This window comes from Scylla paramamosain, chromosome 23 (assembly GCF_035594125.1).
Source record: "Scylla paramamosain isolate STU-SP2022 chromosome 23, ASM3559412v1, whole genome shotgun sequence".
In the NCBI taxonomy this organism is placed as follows: Eukaryota; Metazoa; Arthropoda; class Malacostraca; order Decapoda; family Portunidae; genus Scylla; species Scylla paramamosain.
This window is the reverse complement of record NC_087173.1, coordinates 4,977,986-5,000,485: the sequence shown is the minus strand read 5'-3', so window position 1 is coordinate 5,000,485 and position 22,500 is coordinate 4,977,986. Positions and strand designations below refer to the sequence as shown.

General features: G+C 41.2%; 2 protein-coding genes across 8 annotated transcripts in view; both read left to right on the top strand.

Moving 5' to 3' along the window:
- LOC135112046 (uncharacterized) overlaps positions 1-22,500 on the top strand; it is a 241,685-nt gene that overhangs the window by 149,183 nt on the left and 70,002 nt on the right. For all 7 annotated transcript variants that reach the window (XM_064025914.1, XM_064025916.1, XM_064025915.1 and 4 more), the window contains one exon: positions 5,668-5,716. The gene's annotated coding sequence lies outside the window, so the exon portion shown is untranslated. The remainder of the gene's footprint in view (positions 1-5,667; positions 5,717-22,500) is intronic.
- Positions 1-22,500, top strand: part of LOC135112437 (zinc finger CCCH domain-containing protein 13-like) — an 89,600-nt gene that overhangs the window by 24,233 nt on the left and 42,867 nt on the right. The window lies entirely within an intron of this gene.

Below are 22,500 nucleotides of genomic sequence, written 5' to 3'. Positions count from 1 at the left end.
AAGGACAATATCTTTACATTCACTTACAAGGCATTATAGAAACCCACCAGTGTTCCTTATATCTATATTTCTTCCTTCGTTCCCTCCCCTCCACATGTCGCCCCGTGCCTCCAGACTCCCACACATTTATTTTTTATTTTATTTTAGTTTTTTTTTTTTTACGAGATCTGGTTTCTATAGTTAAACAGAAAAATTTTCTCTCAGCGCCTCGGAGTCAGCTATTTAATAGAAAAGCGTCTGTGAGTGCCAGGCTCTTGTGCACGACTCGAGGAGCTGGTGGTGCGAGGCTCAGTCATATTGAAGAAAAGAGTGGGAGGATCACGCTGCCTCTCTGTCTTTGTCTCTGTCTATCGCCGGGAGAATGAGGCGGGAAGATGTGAGATATGCATTGAGAGTCTTGTTCTTGACCCTTCTAGTGCTTTAGTCGTCCTTTGTCTTCTTAGCTTTGTTTACATGCAGGAGAGAAAAATGCGAAAAGAAGATTAATTTTTTCTTTTTACATTACAGAAATATTTGCGAGAGTCTAGCACAAAATAGTACCCAAAAAGTTATAGGTATTGAAGGGGGAAATTTTGTCTAGCAGTCAAACGCTAAATTTCTTTTCCCTTATGGTTTTAGTACGAGGCAATAATGAGGTAATTAGATCTGGTTTGAGGAAACTTGCTTTGATTGCTTTGTTTTCTGTAGTTGTTTTGATATTAAGTGATCATGATGTTTAAGATGTACATTTAGGAGTCTATTGTATGTGTTACTTTTATTTTCTGTAGTTAAGTGTGCGTTGGTTAGGAAGCAAGGTGTGCTTATGTATCTTATGTTGATGAAGTTATGTCTGTAACGGATGTATTGTGTAGCTGTTTTGAGGTGAGGTAATTATGAGGCGGGACATATTCGTTTAGGAGTTTTGTATTGATTTTTTTTCTCTCTCTCTCTCTCTTATTGTTTTAATATGAAGTTGTCACAAAGGCTACGTTCAAGATCTTATGTTTTTTTTTTTTTCTTCTTTTTGTCAGATTGCTTTGATATGAGACTGCTCAGGGTGTGGAAGAGTCTCTTGTACAGTGTTTATGTCACTTGTTGATTTATCTGCAAGAGTTTTTTGTTTTAGATGTTCTACAAAGTTCATGAAAATCTGTAGGTTTCTTGTGTGCGTGTTTGATTTGTTTAATCTATTTATTCCTCTGACTCGTTCAGCGAAGTCAAATGGCAAACGACTCACACCTTCCCTCAGCACCTCCCTTGACGCATTGGCATTAGGCAAAAAGTAAGGCTCCGATTTTTTTATTTTGTTCTAGTTTAGGTATGTTGTTTGTATTGGTGATCCAGATATTTCCAGAGGGGAAGGAAAGACTGTAGAAGGCTGCCGTATATTAATTAAGAACCGGTGCTATACAGAAAAGCTCAGCCGCCAAGTCCTACCTCCGAGACTGGGCTGGTTAAGACTGGCTAGTAGGCGCTAGATGAACGCCACGTGGGGCCGCGTACGAACAGCACGAGATAGCATAAGAAGGTTAATACTTGTACAAGCAACACCATGTACACCAGAGAGCGAGACCAATCACGAACGCTGCAGTGGAAGCCGTTGCCAAGGCTAATCCCCGGTCATTACTGAACTATACTGGGATGGCTTTTCACATTTATCTTAATTTACGAGTGGTCAATAAATGCTGAAATTGTGCTGACCAGGATATCACACATCCTGCTGAATTTGCAGTTGTCAAAGACTCAAAGGTCAGAGGCAGACAGACAGACAGACACTGATAGAGGCAAAACATAGGATCTTATATTTTCTCCCTTTTTGCTTCAGCCATGATCAGGAGAAAGAGGAGAAAGTGGATGTGGAGGAGGAGGAAGAGGAGAAGGAGGAGGCGGTGAATACGTAGCAGAGTCAGTTGCTTTTAGAGGCAATATTTTTAGAGGAGATAGACGTTCCTCGGCTTTGATCGCGTCGTCAGGAGAGAACCGTCACGAAACCTTTCTCCGGCAGCAGGTGGAAGGAGGGAAAGGCAGGCGGGCGGCGCATCAGTGACCTGCAAAGTGCCTTGAGATCACGAGGCACTTGTGTTGATGAGGTGATCGGCTAAACACACACACACACACACACACACACACACACACACACACACACACACACACACACACACACACACACACACACACACACACACACACACACACACAAGGAACATTATGACTTCAAAAACAAGTTAGATAAAAGTATTAATATGAAGACAGGAAAACACGAGCATGACTCACGAATTCCTGCACACACACACACACGCATACACACACACACACACACACACACACACACACACACACACACACACACACACACACACACACACACACACACACACACACACACACACACACACACACACACAATGATAGCACAGATAAGACCAAGCATGAGGGGAAAACATTGCAGTCTTGCCTTCACATCCTCCTCCTCCTCCTCCTCCTCCTCCTCCTCCTCCTCCTCCTCCTCCTCCTCCTCCTCCTCCTCCTCCTCCTCCTCCTCCTCCTTCTGCTCCTCCTCTTGCTTATGCCACTCACCTTCATCCCGCACTTAGTAATGACTGCAGACTCTACCTGAAAATGAGGACAATGACGGTGATTACATTGGTGGTGAGAGCAAGAGTGATAAAGTCTGAGCGTGAAGGGAAAGCGTGCAGGGAAGGCTTTTAAAAGTGCTGTGAATCTGACTTCAATTTGTGGACTCGGGGTTTCCTTAGCTTATAATAACGATAATGATGATGACGATGATGACACCTTAGCGTGTGCGTGTGTGTGTGTGTGTGTGTGTGTGTGTGTGTGTGTGTGTGTGTGTGTGTGTGTGTGTGTGTGTGTTTTAGTATGACATATGACCCCGGAAAAAGTCAAATATGCAGTAAGATTTAATAATATTCCAGTAAAATATATATAAAAAAAAATAGTATTAATATATGTGACAGTAAATCAATATGGCTGCTTCTTATAGTTAATATTTCCAGATTATTCCTTGTTAACGTGTGACTTAAGCCGCGACTCGTCTACAGCGCGTCACGAGGTCACGGTCACGTCCCTCAAGGTGACCTCCCCTCCCCCATGACCTCGCTGACTAAAAAAAAAAAAGAGAAAGAGAGAATCGTGAAGCAAACAATCATAGTCAGGTGTTGCATCACGTGTTTGTTTCTCATTATGTGTCTGTCTGTCACGCCCCGTCTCTCTCTCTCTCTCTCTCTCTCTCTCTCTCTCTCTCTCTCTCTCTCTCTCTCTCTCTCTCTCTCTCTCTCTCTCTCTCTCTCTCTCTCTCTCTCTCTCTCTCTCTCTCTCTCTCTCTCTCTCTCTCTCTCTCTCTCTCTCTCTCTCTCAGTTTCCACCATTTATATTCCTTTCTTCTTTCCTTCCTTCCTTTATTCTCTTCCTCCTCTTCCTCCTCCTCTTCCTCCTCCTCTTCTTCCTCTTTTGCCTCAAGGTAAAAATATAACGAAAATAAAATATTACAACTACTACTACTGCTACTACTACTACTACTACTACTACAACTACTACTACTACTACAACTACTACTATTACTACTACTACTACTACTAATACTACTACTACTATGAAAACTACGAAAACTACCATTAATAGTCGCTTTTGTTCAGACTTACTTTGCTACTTACAGGCATTAGTGTCCATCGAATGATCTTTTCCTAGCTATAATTTTGTGACAGTAACAGAAAAGTGTCACTGTAATTCATAGTTAGAAAATGCTGACAAATATCACTCCAGAATTTGTAAAAAGAAGTTCTCCCCCACCCAAAAAAAAAAATAAATAAATAAATAAAAATAAAAACACACCACTTACTTACATAAGACAAAAAAAAATTAAATTAAATAAAATGCAAAATGTCACCCCACAAGCCACTGGTAAATATTTGCTTCTGGCTCCCACAGATCAAGCCGAGAGAGACTGTTCAATAGTGAGGGGGAGTAAGAGTAAAAGTCATTTAAAGTGAGCCAAATAAACCGTTCAAGGCGTCGGTTAGTGGCAATGCTGTCAGTCAATGTACCAGTCACGTGTGTCAGTCAGCCAGCAGTAATCACCAGGCTGGAAGATATTCTGGTCTCATTTTTTTTTTTTTTTTCATTAATTCAGTCTGACAGTTTGGTTTGAGGTTCGAAAAAATTTATGTGGATTCTCTCTCTCTCTCTCTCTCTCTCTCTCTCTCTCTCTCTCTCTCTCTCTCTCTCTCTCTCTCTCTCTCTCTCTCTCTCTCTCTCTCTCTCTCTCTCTCTCTCTCTCTCTCTCTCTCTCTCTCTCTCTCTCTCTCTCTCTCTCTCTCTCTCTCTCTCTCAAAGAAATTAAGAGGCAGTCCACGTCCTCCTTTCCTTTCGGTATCGTCTTTGGCAAGATTTCTAGCCCGCCGCCAATCTTTCTTTTAAACTTTATTCCGACTTTATTTTCTTTTCTGTTTCCAGTTATAGGTCTTAGGGTGTTTTGGTCTCTCTCTCTCTCTCTCTCTCTCTCTCTCTCTCTCTCTCTCTCTCTCTCTCTCTCTCTCTCTCTCTCTCTCTCGCTCTCGCTCTTTCTCTCGGGTAATCTTCATTTATACAGGTGTTCTAATTTTCTTTCTTCTTATTAGTCTATGTGTCTCTTTATCTGTCTATTCCCATGTCAAAGTATATATATATTTTTTTTTATTTATTTGTTTCTTCTCTTTATGCTCTTATTATTATTATTATTATTATTATTATTATTATTATTATTATTATTATTATTATTATTATTATTATTATTGTTGTTACTGTTATTATTATTAGTAGTAGTAGTAGTAGAAGTAGTAGTAGTAGTAGTAGTAGTAGTAGTAGTAGTAGTAGTAGGAGTAGTATTTTCTCCGCTTTTCCAAATAATCTTAAAGTAAGATAAACACACATTTTATGACTTCAGCATTTCCATCATGTTTCCTTTGATGTCATTTCCTTCATCCTTTGTATATATATATTTTTTTTCACACGTCTTAACAATTACAGTGACGCGTGTGTGTCTGTGTGTGTGGTGTGTGTGTGTGTGTGTGTGTGTGTGTGTGTGTGTGTGTGTGTGTGTGTGTGTGTGTGTGTGTGTCGCGTTGCTCATGATTTTCGAGGCGGGCGGCCACTTCTCAGGGACTTTACGCCAAAATAAACTGTGTTGGGCGTGAGTTAGAGCAGAACTGTCATGCGGCCCAACCCACTCCCTCACCCCCCTCCCCTTCTCCCTCTCCCTCTCTCTCTCCCTCTCTCTCCTCCTCTCAACGCTCGACCAATCAGCAGTTCGTCTTTAGTGATCAAAATTCATAGGAAAACTTGAAGCAGTGTAAATATTTTAATAGAACATGAAATACTATTATTCACTTCTCTCCAGTAAGTCGCTCGCCGGAGCAGGGTGAGAAGCAGGAGGAGAAGGAGGATGAGGAGGAGGAGGAGGAGGAGAAGGAGGAGGAGGAGGAGGAGGTGGATGAGGAAGCGGTGGAGGAGATTTTAAGCAAGGTGAGGTAGGTAGATATTCTGAACTGTCATTTTTGGATCAAATTTGCATAAGTTTAGTTGGAATCGGTTGGGCGGCATTTTATTTTTCTACCGCACTCTGAATCAAAGTGCTGCAAATCAGTGAAGATGACAGTGTTCACTTATTCATGGATCTCTTTGTACCTTTGACAGACTGGATGTACTACTCACAGAGGACAAAGGACGGGAAGCACGCGACAAGGTACTGTGATGATTTTTAGCATTGTAACTTCCTCACTTACTCATTCAGCAGTCGGCTACAAAAGGAGATATATATAACTGTCTCCTGTCTCATTCAACGACGCGTCACTCAATTAAGGAAAGTGGCAAAAGCTCCCGTAGTGTTTGGAATTGGTGCGTTTAGTTTCACAGGTTTATTGTGAAGAATTATTTATATTCCTGTTAACGTGTCTATGACTTGCATTTCTGTTCTATTTCTGTCTCTTGATGTAATATGTGACGTGAATGTCTGTGGATTAAATGGAAAAATGCTATTAGCGGTGTGAGATGCTGTGATATTTCTTAATATTCTAAATTAATCACAGTTATGCCTTCAGTATTAACCCTCACGAAATTGCAAATAGATTAAATGCGTAATAGCGAATTGAAATATCATATAGTTTATGATTTTACTCAGTTAAGGAGAAAATAAGAAAACCTACATTGAAATATAATGATTCGTAACTTTTTAAAATCTATATTAGTTATCTCTTAAATCCATCTTATTAGAGCAGTAAATAGATGAGGAACTGACAGGACGTTATCATTGCCTCTTCACAGTCTTCCCATTTACTTTGTCAATATTTGCCTTAAAGAAACAGCGAGTAAATAAACACGAGTTGTGGGAGGCCCGTAATCGTCCTTTACAAATCGAGGCAATTTTCTCCCTTGTTTTTTTCCCTCAATTCGGCTCAAACACGACTAGCCAAAATCTGTGTGCAGAACAACAACAGCCACCAAACACAAACACACACACAAACAACTAGACAAACACACGTACACACACAGAGAAGCAGAGAGAGAGAGAGAGAGAGAGAGAGAGAGAGAGAGAGAGAGAGAGAGAGAGAGAGAGAGAGAGAGAGAGAGAGAGAGAGAGAGTTTGTTTGCTCCCGTGACAAAAAATAACCATATTTACCCACGTCTGCTCTGACTCACACAATGGCCAAAGCAGCGAAATGGCGACACTAAACTACCACCGGGACCAACACCAATATTTTCTGCCCTAGTAAAGGTAAAGCAGCAACACCACCACCACCACCACCACCACCAATACTCCACCTGATACTGATGGTGGTGGTAATGGTGGTGGATCTGCAGCTCTTTACTAATACTCGTACACGGTGTTATTTTGTTATATGATTTTTATTTTTTTTATTTATTTATTCATTTTTTTTTTTAGGAACGCAGGGATGTGTGGATTTGGTGGTGGTGGTGGTGGTGATTGTGGTGGAGATGAAGGAGGAGTGGTTTCGACTGTAGTAGTAGTAGTAGTAGTAGTAGTAGTAGTAGTAGTAGTAGTAGTAGTAGTAGTAGTAGTAGTAGTAGTAGTAGTGGTGGTAGTAGTAGTTTTTGTTGTAGGAGGAGGAAGACGAGGAAGAGTAATAGGAGGAAAAAGAGGAGGAGTAATAAAAGGAAAAAGAGGAGGAGGAGGAGGAGGAGGAGGAGGAGGAAGGAGTTACAGCAGCAAATTCGAGGCCATCACACTCTTCCGTTCCCAATGATCCAAATAAAAAAATCATTTGTTCCCAATATTTCGCTACAAAAAAAATAAAAAAACATCCAGGAGCAGTCACACTTCAGTCGAATGTGAAAACGACATATAAAAAAAAGTAACTTACCTTTTAATATTTCCACAACAATAAAAACTCTAACCTGGACCTGGATTCTGCAAAATTTAACAATAGAGATATAAAAAAAAATGAAATGTATTCCCTTTGATCTAATTAATGCAATAAAGGGTAACTTTTTTACATACATTTCCTCATGGACAGGCGGCAAGGGAGCTGCCACTTTGTGTGTGTGTGTGTGTGTGTGTGTGTGTGTGTGTGTGTGTGTGTGTGTGTGTGTGTGTGTGTGTGTGTGTGTGTGTGTGTGTGTGTGTGCGCGCGCGTGCGCGCGAGCGCACGGAGGCTACGTGAACCGGATAGACTTGCGTGTGAGTTTAGTGCAGACATGAATTTAAACGTGTGTGTGTGTGTGTGTGTGTGTGTGTGTGTGTGTGTGTGTGTGTGTGTGTGTGTGTGTGTCTGGGATATACGTACTATAGAGTTCTCACTATATCAGTAAGCAGCAATACAAGGAATCGACCTTGAAGTATTATTTGCATTATTAGTAAACATGAGGTTTTTTTTTTTTTTGTTATCACACGTTATTACCTATCTTAATTCATGCGTTTTCCATTTTTCTATCTTTGGAAGTTAGCAGCATTCTCAATACATTTTTATGCGATGCAGGAGAAGTCGAGCTTTGGGCGAAGAAATTATTGATCTGATTTTCAGTTAGATCTGGAAATATATTTGGCTCAGGGAATTACTTTCACACTCGGTTGATTTTCACGTGATAAAAGTTTAAGGAGGTTATTTTCATTAAGTCTACGAAAAATACATGCCTTGGTGAACGTAGTAATGGCAGCAACAATGATAATAGTAGCTGTTCTTTCTGGCATAACTCTACGGGGAATCCTTTTACATTTCATTTAGTGTGCGGAGAAGATTTGCACGTGTCATGTTACTGTAAAACTTTGGTAGAGGCAGTAATACCAGCAGCAATGTTAGCAGTAGAAGTAGCAGTAGTAGTAGTAGTAGTAGTAGTAGTAGTAGTAGTAGTAGTAGTAGTAGTAGTAGTGTCTGAACAGTTGATTTCGTCAGGGAAGGATATAGTTCAACACACACACACACACACACACACACACACACACACACACACACACACACACACACGCACACGCACCACAACCACCCACAAAGTTTATATGACCTTTACATCACGTCTGACACACCACCACCACCACCACCACCACCATCACCACTACAGTAACTGCCACAAGACTTAGTGCACCATCACCTCTACCACACACACACACACACACACACACACACACACACACACACACACACACACACACACACACACACACACACACACACACACACACACACAGAGAGAGAGAGAGAGAGAGAGAGAGAGAGAGAGAGCAATAACCAACATTTTGTTATGCTTCTGTATAAGTGAATTCAACACTGTATTCATCATTCATACTTATTTATTTATACATAATATATTCACCCGATATTTTTTTTTTGCGTCAGTCCGGAGTAAAAAGAATAAAATAGCTTAATGTTATGCATGGTTTCTCTCTCTCTCTCTCTCTGTCTCTCTCTGTCTCTCTCTCTCTCTCTCTCTCTCTCTCTCTCTCTCTCTCTCTCTCTCTCTCTCTCTCTCTCTCTCTCTCTCTCTCTCTCTCTCTCTCACGGTATCAGACAACACGGAGGTGAAAACGTAGATAAACAGGGCAGAATATTCAGACCAGAGCGACAAGGAGATAATGACATAGATGGATGAGGAGCAGCGGGGGCGGGAAGAGGGCGAGAGAGTGGACGGGAGAGTAGCGGCGATATGGAAAGAAGGAGGGGGTGACGAGCGGGGAGTGGCCGAGAGGTGGAGGTTAGGGAGGGAAAGAAAACTGGGAAGGGGGAAGAGTAAAGGGAGGGGAAAAAGGGGAGGTGGAAAGGGGAAAGTAAGAGAATGGGAGAATGGGAGGAGAGAAATGAGAGGCAGACTGTACGACAAGAGGAGGGATAGAGGAGGTAAGGAGGGGAGAGAAAGAGAACGAGGGGGAAAGATTGAGAGAGGAGAGGTGGAAGAATGAGAGGGATTCTGAGGGAAGAGGGAGAGAAGAGGAGGAGAGGACAGTGAGAGGTGAGAGAAGAGAGGAAAGGAATAGACGCTGAGGGGAGGGGGAAGGATAAAAGGAGAGTGGAAGGTGGAGAGGGAAGGATGAGTGGGGAGAGGGAGAGGGGGAAGAGGGAGAGGGGGACGGGGGAGGGGAACGATGCCATTAGGAAGAGAGTGAAAATGTTTATTCAACTCGGATCTCGTTTCTATTTTCGCTTATCATAGATCCTAATGACCTGATCTTCTCTGATAATTTATGACCAGCAATTTTATTTTATTTTATTTCGTTTTATTTTCCTTCGTAATGCGAGTCGATCATTCAAAAGTAATTATTCCAAAAAATTTATCTTTTTCGGTGGGGGGGCCCAAGCTAAATTCAATATATATTTTCTCTTATTTTCTTTTTTTTCTCTCTCTCTCTCTCTCTTCGTCCATGATAAAAATTGTATCCATGGAAAGAACGAAGCGAAAAACAAAGCGATCTTGTTACGCACCACCAAAAAAAAAATAAAGGATTAAAAAATATATACCAGAAAGAAAAGAAAATTGTAACAACGGTGTATTTTATGTATGAATAGCAACGTACTAGTGTGTGTGTGTGTGTGTGTGTGTGTGTGTGTGTGTGTGTGTGTGTGTGTGTGTGTGTGTGTGTGTGTGTGTCTGTCTGTCTGTCTGTCTGTCTCTCTTTGTCAGTGTCTGCAAAAACGAAAACATGCATCAATTTCACCACAATAACTAATGGTAATGCAATAAAAACAGCAGTGTTGTCCATTAGAGAATAAAACCATCAACAAAATAGCGTGAAATAAGGAAAAACTGGCCGATGCAATTCCCTACCTGTGTGTGTGTGTGTGTGTGTGTGTGTGTGTGTGTGTGTGTGTGTGTGTGTGTGTGTGTGTGTGTGTGTGTGTGTGTGTGTTTCCGTTTGTCCATGAGTCTGTGTGTTTTGCGTGTGAATTAACATTTGTACAGTCCTTACCTCCTCTGTTATTCGGTGAAGGCAAAAAATGTGTTTCATGGCGATTTAAACATGTCGACTCGTTCTTGGCGGCGATGAACGGTTGCGGCGCGCCTCGCTTATTACAAGGGCGAGGCTCCGCGGGGCACGCCAGCCTGTGTTGAGCCACGCTGACGGAAGAATACGAGGAGCAGACAACACGAACCGCTGACTCACGCCTTGCGCCAGTGTAAAAGAGCCAGATAAGGAGAGACTGTTTAACCTGCTCACTGATAATGTTTCTCATATTCTTTTTCAAATTTTTAGACGTTTATTCTTGTACTCTAGTCTCATAGATAGTTTATAAATAGTTTTGAAGCCGATAAAAGGGAAAACTAACCACTTCTTTTTTTGTGTGTGTGTGTGTCCATGCAAGATAAACCCTCCAATGATTTAAATAACAAAATACGACTGTAGCAATAAAGGTGTTAAAAAGACGCATAGTTTCCTGCCACTAGAAAAAATGACAGTGATATGTAACGATACGATGATGTGAATGTATGTTTACCAAATAGCGATAGAAAAGAAGAAGGAAAAAGCAGAAGAAATCTAAAAGAAGGAGCAGTTTCTATTTTCAGGAGTATTAGAGATGAAATTGGGACCATTGACTGGGAAGGGAGTAATGAAGGTTTATACTACTGGGAGCATAGATTACCTGACGCGTGACCTCAGCGTTCATCACCATTTCATTGGTCTTTAAGTGTGTGGTGGAGAATGTTCCTCATCACCCCGGGGACACACTGCCTCTGTGATGTTAGGGACAGGTAGAATAGGTATTATTATTGTATTAGGTTTTCCTTGTCTTTTCCTCCAAATATTAAGTAAACCTACCTATCATTCACATTCAAGCCGGGTAGAGAGGAGGGAAAGAAGGAGGAAAACTTAATGCACAAATGATACAATGATTCTATCTTTTCCTAACAGTGACATTCAGGTTTCCGCAGTTTATACTCCTTAGATTTTCTCCAGGAATCCATTTATCGCCCAAAAGCAAGGAAGGGTGACCATCTGGGTGAGCTGTGCGAAGACTGCCCAGCACAGATTCAAACCAAGGCATGCGAGTTCATGGCTAAACGCGCTAACCACTGAACCACAGAGGCAAAGGAAAGGGAAAGGAGAATATAGAGAAAAGGAGGAAAGAGCTGGAAAAAAATTCACCTAGAAAAAGTAAACAGAAAAGGAGAATAGAAAACAAATCAAGGGAATACAAACGAAAACTGGAAAAAATTTTTTAAAGATGTAGAAAAGTAAAAAGAATAGAGGGAAAAGACCAATCTTAAAAATTTCATGGGTATAGTAAGATAAAATAAAATAAGTAAGATGAAACGAACAGTGAAATAAGAAATTAAGGCAAAAGGAAGTATGTAAAGAAGGAGGTGATAAAGAGAGAGAGAGAGAGAGAGAGAGAGAGAGAGAGAGAGAGAGAGAGAGAGAGAGAGAGAGAGAGCCTCGTATCTTTCTCTTGAATAGTCGAGTTAGTGATTTAAATAACGAGTAATGGATGGCTATGAGATGGAGGACTCAGGGCATCACCTCTCTCTCTCTCTCTCTCTCTCTCTCTCTCTCTCTCTCTCTCTCTCTCTCTCTCTCTCTCTCTCTCTCTCTCTCTCTCTCTCTCTCTCTCTCTCTCTCTCTCTCTCTCTCTCTCTCTCTCTCTCTCTCTCTCATCTCCGCCCACACATTCTCTCACTGCCCACATCCTCTTCCACACTTCCGTCTCTCATTTCCTTCCCTCCTTCCCTCTGTCTATTCTCCCCTCCTCTCCCTCCCTCCATCCATCCTTCCCTTCTTCCCTCTGTCACTCCATCCTCAAGACTCGTTCCTTATATTTCCTTTCCTTCCCTCCCTCCCTCTCTCCTTCTTACACTCACCTCACCTCCCATGCGTAGAAAATAAGCGGTATAGAATAATTCATGCTGTTTGTGTGAAAGTATCAGTTTTGGGTAGTACTAGTAGCGATGTTAGCTCATAGGTCTAATATGATGTAAACTCTCTCTCTCTCTCTCTCTCTCTCTCTCTCTCTCTCTCTCTCTCTCTCTCTCTCTCTCTCTCTCTCTCTCTCTCTCTCTCCTGCTATAACTACATTTTTTTTGTTAATATCTCTGTTTTTTTGTTTTTTAGTTTTTTTTTTTTTGCAATCCCGGGGCGAGACAAAATCAATATTTCTATTATTATCATTGTTGTTGTTGTTGTTGTTGTTGCTGTGTTTTGGTAGTAGTAGTAGTAGTAGTAGTAGTAGTAGTAGTAGTAGTAGTAGTAGTAGTAGTAGTAGTAGTAATTGGAGGAGGAGGAGGAGGAGAGATAGGAGTAGAAGGAGCCGCGGCAGTATTTCACTTCTTCCCGCAGTAATCGTTCCTCTCGCTCCTCTCTCACGCCGGGGAGAGGGAGCCACACACGTCACGTGGCGCGAATCAGGGCGGCAATTAGCGTGCGGTGAGGAGTAATTATAAGGCACAGGTGAGGGAGCATCGGCGCAAAGGTGATTGGAATTAAATGTAGAATATGTCTTGGCTTTTAATCAGAGGGTTTAAGCTTTTTAATCAGAGGGTTTAAGCTGAGGAAGACTGCTTGTGAGGTCGCACGCCGCCAGCCAGTTAAGTATTAATAATAAACGCGACAAATTAGAATCGTTGAGCTCATTACAGAGACGCGACCTGTGAAACCTGGTCTCTAATTAGACAAGGAAGGGAAAGATCTCGGTGACATGTGGCGCTTTTTAAACAACAGATATTGGCTACATGAAATGAGTGACGGACAGGAAAGTGTACCGTATGGTGTGTGTGTGTGTGTGTGTGTGTGTGTGTGTGTGTGTGTGTGTGTGTGTGTGTGTGTGTGTATGAGAGAGAGAGAGGGGGGATATTCCACGCATGAACTGCCCCCTCCCCCCATCCCCGTTAGTATCTCCTCTCCACGGGCCTGAGCCATGAGCCAGCCAGGAGCCACCCAGCAGGACGAGGAGGAGCAGGAGGATGGACCACATGTAGGCGACTGAATTGCTTAAGCTGGAATTTACAAATGGATTTAATAGCGTCGAGTGGGATGGGTTAGAGTGTAATCCTAGCGGAGGGGCGGCGGCGGGCGTGCGAGGGCGGCTGGGTCTTATGGGCGTATTATTGGAGTGACTACACCTCCATGAATGTCGCTATTAACCTCGCCACCACGGAGGTTGCAGCGGGAAGCCTAACCTCACAGCCTCGCAGCCTCGCACCTCGCAAAATACCTCGAAGCCGCCAGCCTTTCACACCAGAGGGAAGGCAGACAGAGAGATACAGAGGGAGGATAGACAGATAGAGAGGGATAGAATAGACAGCGAGACAGAGGAAAGACAGAAAGAGCACAGGCAGGCAGAAACAACTACTCTCTCTCTCTCTCTCTCTCTCTCTCTCTCTCTCTCTCTCTCTCTCTCTCTCTCTCTCTCTCTCTCTCTCTCTCTCTCTCTCTCTCTCTCTCTCTCTCTCTCTCTCTCTCTTGCTTGCTCTGGTTGTGTGACAGTTATGGTCTAGAATTTGTAATGTGTGGGGATCTCTCTCTCTCTCTCTCTCTCTCTCTCTCTCTCTCTCTCTCTCTCTCTCTCTCTCTCTCTCTCTCTCTCTCTCTCTCTCTCTCTCTCTCTCTCTCTCTCTCTCTCTCTCTCTCTCTCTCTCTCTCTCTCTCTCTCTCTCTCTCTCTCTCTCTCTCTCTCTTCGTTATCGCTCTCAGTGTTGAAGTGACTGATTGTGTGAAAATGTGGTGATATGTTTTTATTTCTCTTTTTTTTTAAATCTCGTATTGCCCAAAGCCACTAAGAGTATTGCAGTGTATATGTTCTCTCTCTCTCTCTCTCTCTCTCTCTCTCTCTCTCTCTCTCTCTCTCTCTCTCTCTCTCTCTCTCTCTCTCTCTCTCTCTCTCTCTCTCTCTCTCTCTCTCTCTCTCTCTCTCTCTCTCTCTCTCTCTCTCTCTCATTATGTCCTTATCGCTGTTAATGCTGAACGGAAAGGAGAAGCCGGGAAAAAAAAAAAAAAGTAAATAAAAAAGTGGTGTGGGTGAAAACAAAAAGCTTGTGATTTTTTTTTTCTCTCGTAGGCAAGTGGTAATTAAATCCTCTGCCATTCTTTTTTTTTCCTATTTTCTCTTCGTTTTCACCTATTTCTCTCCGCTCCCTCTTTCCATCCTTTTTTTTTTCATTTTTCTCGCATTTCTTTTGTTCTTTATTATTTTTCGCGGAACTGTTGTATTGTAATTGTATCTCCGTTTTCTATTTTTTTTTTCTTTTTTTTCTGTATACGAGTAGTTATCTCAAGTTTGTTCTTTTTCCCTCTAGTGGTGGTTGTTTCTCTCTCTCTCTCTCTCTCTCTCTCTCTCTCTCTCTCTCTCTCTCTCTCTCTCTCTCTCTCTCTCTCTCTCTCTCTCTCTCTCTCTCTCTCTCTCTCTCTCTCTCTCTCTCTCTCTCTCTCTCCATTTTTTCATTAAGGTCGTATTTCCTGATTCTTCATCGTGCCGTACTCTTTCCTTCTTTCTTATTCTCCTTTCTTTCCTGCTTTTCTTGAGGTATTTTGTTATTCTGAGTGGCGATAGACTCCTTTTCCTATTTGTTTCCCTTTCTCACTCATTTTCTTTCTCCGTGCTGACTCTGAAGCGGCTGAATGAAGGTGAATATATAACGTGTACTTGTGTGTGAGTGTGTTTCCGGCGTTATATTATTCCATCCTGAGTGTATTGTTTCCCGCTACCTTCGGGTGTTGCAGGCAGGTAGTGTTGCGTTATGCACGTCGTCCGTCATTGCCCAGTGGCTCCGCAAGAATAGAAGCGACGTGTGTATTCAGTGTTTGCTTCGTCTCTCGTGTATTTAACTATTTCCTTACTATTTCACGCTCTGTTTCTTAATCAATAACCATCTTCCGAGGCTTTTGTTTGTTTTATAGGGATCTCTATGCTTTGTTTTTTGCTGCATATTGGAAAATCTATTATTTTAATCTCTTCTTTTATTTATTTTTTTTCGTTCTTTTGTCTGCATGTAAAGATTTTGTAAAGTTCTTCTGGTGCTGTTAATTGTTGGACCTTGCAGTGAGAGAGTTAAGACTTCGACTGCTAATGAATGTAGGATATTTTTACTTCTTTTTATTTTAGTTTAGCAATTCATGGAGACTTTTCTGGGCCATTAATAAAACAACACCACTAAAAGGTTGATACTTCTCAGTTACTCCTTTTTCTTCGTGCATTGCCTTTCAAAAATAAACTTTCATCTTGCTCCAGACCGTTTTATTAAATATGAAGAAGTTACGGCAGACAAAGGGTTATTAGAACTAGTGGTGCTCCTTAAACCACTTACGCTCTTTATTTCATTCGGAAAGTGTTGAAATCACAAAAATTCGTGGATGATACAAAATCAACCATTAAACATTATTCGTTGAGGAATGTAACGAAATTCAGTCACACAACAATAACTTCTGGACTTCTGTTATCTGTAGTACACTGTTCAAAAACTTAAGGTTACGTATTACATGTTATTTCTCACCCCAACCACGCCACAATGCGAGAACCACCATTACCACAACCACCATAACCCACAGAAACCACCACCACCATCACTACCACCACCACCATCATCACCACCACCACCACCAGCAGGAGCCCCCAGCAGCTCTCACCACCGCCTCAAACGCCATCAGAGTTAAGCCACAAATCTCGGCAGTAAATCTCAACAAGTGCATCGCTGGGCTGAAATAATTCATGTATTCCAGACAACTTAATTCTTAGCTATTTTCAATCCTTGCTATTTGATTACACGAGTTACTAGTTTGTCCTTGCACCTCCATGAACACTACCACCATCACCTCTTCCTCCTCCACCTCCTCCTCCTCCTCCTCCTCCTCCTCCTCCTCCTCCTCCTCCTCCTCCTCCTCCTCCTTTTCATCTCTGAGCTTTTTTACGTGAAACAATTTTCTCACTGGTCTTTTCCTCTCTCTTTTCATCGTATTTTCTCAATCGCTCCGTTTAGCTGATCACTCGTCCTCAGGTGATTTACAGCAGTGATTTTTCTCCTTTTCGTTCAGTTTCGTTCTGTTTCGTATTTCATGGATGTTTGTTTATTTCCTGAACATAATACGTGATCGGGGACGAGGACGAGGACACGAGCCAGCAGGAAATAGCACGGAGGGAAAGAAAGAGATAAAGGTAACGAAAACAACCAGACATAAAAAAATGAATAAATGTAGTATATAGCTAGAAAGAATTATATAGGTGAGAAAATAATGGATAACCAAATATAGGGAGAGAGAACTTAGATTAACAAAATAATAAAGACACACTTGAACACTCAACAGGTAAAAATGTAACTGAAAATGTGGAGTATATTGCTAGAAAAAATCATAGAGATGAGAATATAATGTGTAAATTAGTAAAGGAAGCGAGAACACGAGATAGACAAAGCAATGAAGAGAAACACTAAGTAAATAGAATATAACATAGAAAAATAAGACTCATGTAGCTAAAGGAATAATACAGTAGGAAAACAATGAATAAATAAGTAAGGGGAGTGAGGACATCAGACAAACAAAGCAACAAACACACACATGAACATATACACTCAGCAGATAAAGAATAACATAGAAAAAAATATACTAATAAAAAAAAGAAAGGATAACTGATAGATGGAGAAAATAACAGAGTAGAAGAGAAAGAAAAAATTGTGAAACGAAGTAAATAACAAACAGAATAAAAAGAAAGAATTGATAGACGGAACAACAAATACTAAAGAAGAAAGGGGAACTGATAAATCCAGGAACTAACTCAAAGAATGATACATATGAGAAATTAATAAACAAGTAGGTCAAGGATAGCGTGAGGTGGATCGATGTCGAAGGTGACGTCACGCTGGAAGGTCATTAGGGAGAGTGAAGGTCATTTGAGGGAGAAAGGATGCAAATATTTTCCTGACCGTCAAAAAACCAACACCTCCTCCTCCTCCTCCTCCTACTGTAAAAAAAAAAGGCGTCTCTGGTTATAAGAGCACGATCACTTTATAAAGGTTAGCAAGGGCACGTCTTAGTGGAGAAGATGCATCAGTGTTCCGGGAAAGAGGTGCAGTGCGGAATACAGGTAAGATTATCGGAGGGACAGGCAGGTAGATTGAAGAGTGTGTGTCAGGGAATAGATAGATAGATAAATAGATAGACAGACAGATAAGTAGATAGATAAATAAGTACATAGAGAGATAAATAGATAGGTTAAGTAGTTAGGTAAGTTGGTACGTATGATAGATTGATAGATAGGTAGAGAGAGAGATGAATAGATTGAATGATTAATGGGTAGGTACATAGATAGGTATACAATGTCAGATGTTAGATATATACATAAGTAGGTAGGTAGATAAATAGATAGACAAATAAATAGATAGATAGGTAAATAGATAAACAGACAGATAGATGGACAGATAATAAATTAATGAATAAATAAATAGATTAATAAATTACTATTGATTGATCGACTGACTGATTGATTGATTGACTAATAAAGTAATCATCTGATCATTTAACAAATAGGTAAACATATACATTAACAATATATAGCTTGACTAAATAAACTGATAAGAAGATAGGAAAATAAATAGCCTTGTAATAGGTAGATAAATTCGATATACAGAATAATGCATAAATCTATCATCAGAGATACAGATCAGTAGACAGGCTGCTATGTAGATGGAATGACAGGCAAAGGAGGACGTAGTAAGCAGACAGATAGACAAACAAACAGACAGACAGACAAACAAGCGCATGATGGATTCCACGAAAGCTTGTTATCATTATTGGCTGCGTTTCTCTTAATCCAAAATGAGACTTCGAAATCCACCAGTCCCTTTCTCTTATTATTATTATTATTATTATTATTATTATTATTATTATTATTATTATTATTACTATTATTATTATTATTATCGCGCACTGATCTTCTCCAACGTTCTCCAAAGCTGAGGCGCATCAAGGTTCTTCCCTGTGCAAGTTCCATCACTCAGCAGCTTAACATCCTTCCAGGTAAAGCGATAATTAGCCACGATGAAGGGAATAGGTGAGCTCAGGTGTGTAAGTGGGAGAGGAGGGCTGGAGAGGGTTGGAACACAAAGGAACGCAAAGGAAGAATAAATAGTGGTGGCATTGTTGGTTCTTATCGGGGTGTTTGTAGGAGTTTTACTCTAATAGACAATGAAATAAAAAAAAAATAGGAGATGGAAAGAGAAGTAAAAAGGGAGACGAAAGGAAAAGATACAAAAATCTAGTTGATGCGTCTATAGAAAAGAGAAATAATGAAGAGAATAGTTTATCGTCAAGGGAACAGCATGTGAGAGGAGGAATGGGAGTGAATAGAGAAGGGGGGAAGGAAAGTTGGGAGGACGAAAAAGAGGAAACTACACAAAAATTAGATAAATACAATCATGGGAATCTAAATAAAAATAGTAGAGGAAAATTTATCTGTTTAATCTACTGAACTCTTTCGTTGCTAGACAGTACCTCCCATTATTTGTTTTAGTATCTCCCATTATTTGTTTTAGATACTTTTTTTTTGTACTACAGCAGAATAAGCAGTTTTGTAGGAAAGAAAAGACAATATTAACCTTTCCTTTCGTGTGTGTGTGTGTGTGTGTGTGTGTGTGTGTGTGTGTCCATGGAAACAATTTTACAGTGCTCTGAATGTCAACAAAGAACGGGAATCGCAATAGAAGGGTTAACTAGAGAAGCAGTATAAAAGCAGTAAGAGAAAGGTTAAAAACGAAACAACGAGGGAGACACAGAAAACTTAAGTAAACATGCACGTGGAAATATTTAGAAATAGATTTTATTAATTTAAAGTCACTGTGGGAGTAAGAACGTAGGCGAGGAGTGGAGGGAGGGAGGAAGAAGGAAGTAAGAAGGGAGGCAGAGAGGCGGAGACACCAAAATTGCTCCACCCAGGAAAAGGAAATGTGGAATATAATAAAAAGAAGGTTTGATCCATTTAACCTACTTGGCCTGAGGAGAAACTTTTAGCTGGCCGCCTCAGGACTGACGCTCCCCTCTGCCGGCCCTGACTTGCCCTTACCCCCACTGACTCACCTTGCACGCGTCCTGATGCCCCGTGACGCCCCTCCCCCTTCTAAAGTCCAATGATAGACGCACAGTAGATATCGATAGATAGATATTTTATTGACCATACCAAAAATAACGTACGTATAATTCATCTCCTTTCCTCTTTTCCCTAGAGTGAGAGGTCGACGTCGTGTACGAGACTCCTCCAGTTGTTTTTATTCCTTGCATCTTCCTCTATGATTCCAATTTTTTACTGCAATTCCATCCCTCCATCTCACTCTCTGTCTTTCCCTCGATCTTCTTCCCTCACCTGGTTTTGGTTGGTTTTCTCGAGGCTCTTTCAATCGGTTCCTGGTCTTCTCGCCTTACTACCTTACCAAACCATCTCGCTTTTTTATCTTTTTATCACTTCTGTACTGTTTTCCACTCCTGCTCTCCTTGTCACTCGTTCACATATACTACATAGACGTTGTAAACTATGATCTATCATAAAACCACGAAAGACAATGACATTCCAATTCAAATAGCAGATAATGTAAAATTGCTGAACACTCAGGAATAAATTCTTAGTATTCTACAAGACGCAGTGCCGCTGTGCTGATCTCCGTAGCTTTGAAGTTTGACTATACTGGAAAGTTCAAACTAGGTCAAGGAAAACAAGAGAGATAGATAACTATATGCAAATAGACATGAGATATGGAGATAGATTTGTTGGTAAAGCCTGAAACGACGGGTAGTTGGATGGAAATGAGTTATCTTGCAGTAAAATCATGCAGAAATAGACGATGATGAGAAAGATAATAGTGGTGGTGATAATTATGAGGTTGTAACATTCTACCCGCCATCAAAGGATCAAAATGGTGTTAAAAATAGATCAGTCACTTATGTTTATATAATTATACTGTAAAGAATACTTAGAGCTTGGATGGTTTCTATACAGCTGAGTTGTAAGCAGTCGTAAATGACAAAGGGATACAAAAGTTTTATGCAAGTAAGGGACACCAGTTTTTCCTGTTTCATATAGTCTTTAAATTGCATGAGAAAACTACACACGTGAATCCTTTAATACTACAATACTGAACCCAGATTAAAAAGACTGAAGATTACGTTGACGAGAATATTAGTTTATTCCTCAAAAAGATTGTAAAAAGATAAATAAATAAATAGATGATTAAAAATAATAAAACGTTCAGGAGCATAATCTAATTTTTAACTATACAAGTCATTGCTTTTTCATCAATTTAAAAGTATTTTATGATAAAACTTAACAAAGAGGAAGTGCTTCTTATCTTATCGAATTACAGATAATAAAGTGCAGCTGCTTCCTTCAGGTGACGTGGATGGGGAAGTCATAATAGTCTCTAATACCTTGAAGGAAGGAAAACACACCAACACCTGCTGACAAAGAAACACCTGCGCGCCGTTGACACCTGTCCGCCTTGACGCCTGCCATCCACTAATGAGCGACAGATAACAGAAAAGAATGGACGAAAGTAAATAAATAAAAGGATGAAAAATAAAGACAGACTAAAATGATAATCACACCAACACCACCACCACCACCACCACCACTACCACTACCACTACCACCACCACCATCTCCTCTCCTTCTCAGCAAACACCACCTGTACCTTCATAGCTCACGTGGCCTTGATTACACACACACACACACACACACACACACACACACACACACACACACACACACACACACACACACATACACACACGAGAAAGTACCAAAAGCGTCCCTCATCCATTTTAACCAACGAAACGGGCACTTTCAGAGAGAGAGAGAGAGAGAGAGAGAGAGAGAGAGAGAGAGAGAGAGAGAGAGAGAATAATGAAAAAAGAGAATAAGAGAAAAAAGAAAACACAGAATCGAACACAGACAGAAACACCGAAACACAGGAACACGAACATGTTGGCACGCAGAGAGAGAGAGAGAGAGAGAGAGAGAGAGAGAGAGAGAGAGAGAGAGAGAGAGAGAGAGAGTAAGTCAGCTGGAGTACCAAATAGACACAAGCCAAAGTCACGCCTGGAGCTCAGAATTCCACACGCCCCTGCCGCCAACATTACGAGCACGCTAACATTTTCTTGCCGCCGCCGCCGCCACCGTCTCCGCCGCCGCCGCCGCCGCCGCCGCCGCCCGGGAAGGGAAACGTGAGACTGGTAGTGTTTTCAAATTCCGCGAAAAATACGTGACGTGACAAGCGCCGCGGGATCATTTCGTTCATGGAGGCAAAATGGCGATGGAGGACTAGGAGGAGGAGGAGGAGGAGGAGGAGGAGGAGGAGGAGGAGGAGGAGGAGGAGGAGAAGGAGAAGGAGGAGGGGAAGAAGTGGAAGAATAAAAAGAAGAAGAAGGAGGAGGAGAATATGAGAGAGAGAGAGAGAGAGAGAGAGAGAGAGAGAGAGAGAGAGAGAGAGAGAGAGAGAGAGAGAGAGAGAGAGAGAGAGAGAGAGAGAGAGAGAGAGAGAGAGAGAGAGAGAGAGATTAACGATGAATCACCCTAACCACTAAAACAAACACGGAAATAAACACGAGAGAGAGAGAGAGAGAGAGAGAGAGAGAGAGAGAGAGAGAGAGAGAGAGAGAGAGAGAGAGAGTAATAATGAACCTCTATAATCATGTAGAGCGAGCGTGACACGGGCTGTTTTATCATTATTATCACCTTTAATAAGCAGTTATGTTCTTCAGGTGTATTTACTCAGTGCTCGGGGACACGCGAGGGAACACAGCGGCTGCCCTCTCATCAGTACTCACTTCATGTTGAGTTTGTATATGTGAATAAAGAGATGTAGAATTGGAATAAATTACGTTAATTGTCAGAGAGAGAGAGAGAGAGAGAGAGAGAGAGAGAGAGAGAGGGCGAGGAATTATGCTTCAGATCCATGAAATTACTTTTATTGTTGAAATTATAGTGAATCAATTTTCGTTTTATTTAATAGGACATGACGATCAGACTGAGAAAGAGAGAGAGAGAGAGAGAGAGAGAGAGAGAGAGAGAGAGAGAGAGAGAGAGAGAGAGAGAGAGAGAGAGAGAGAGAGAGAGA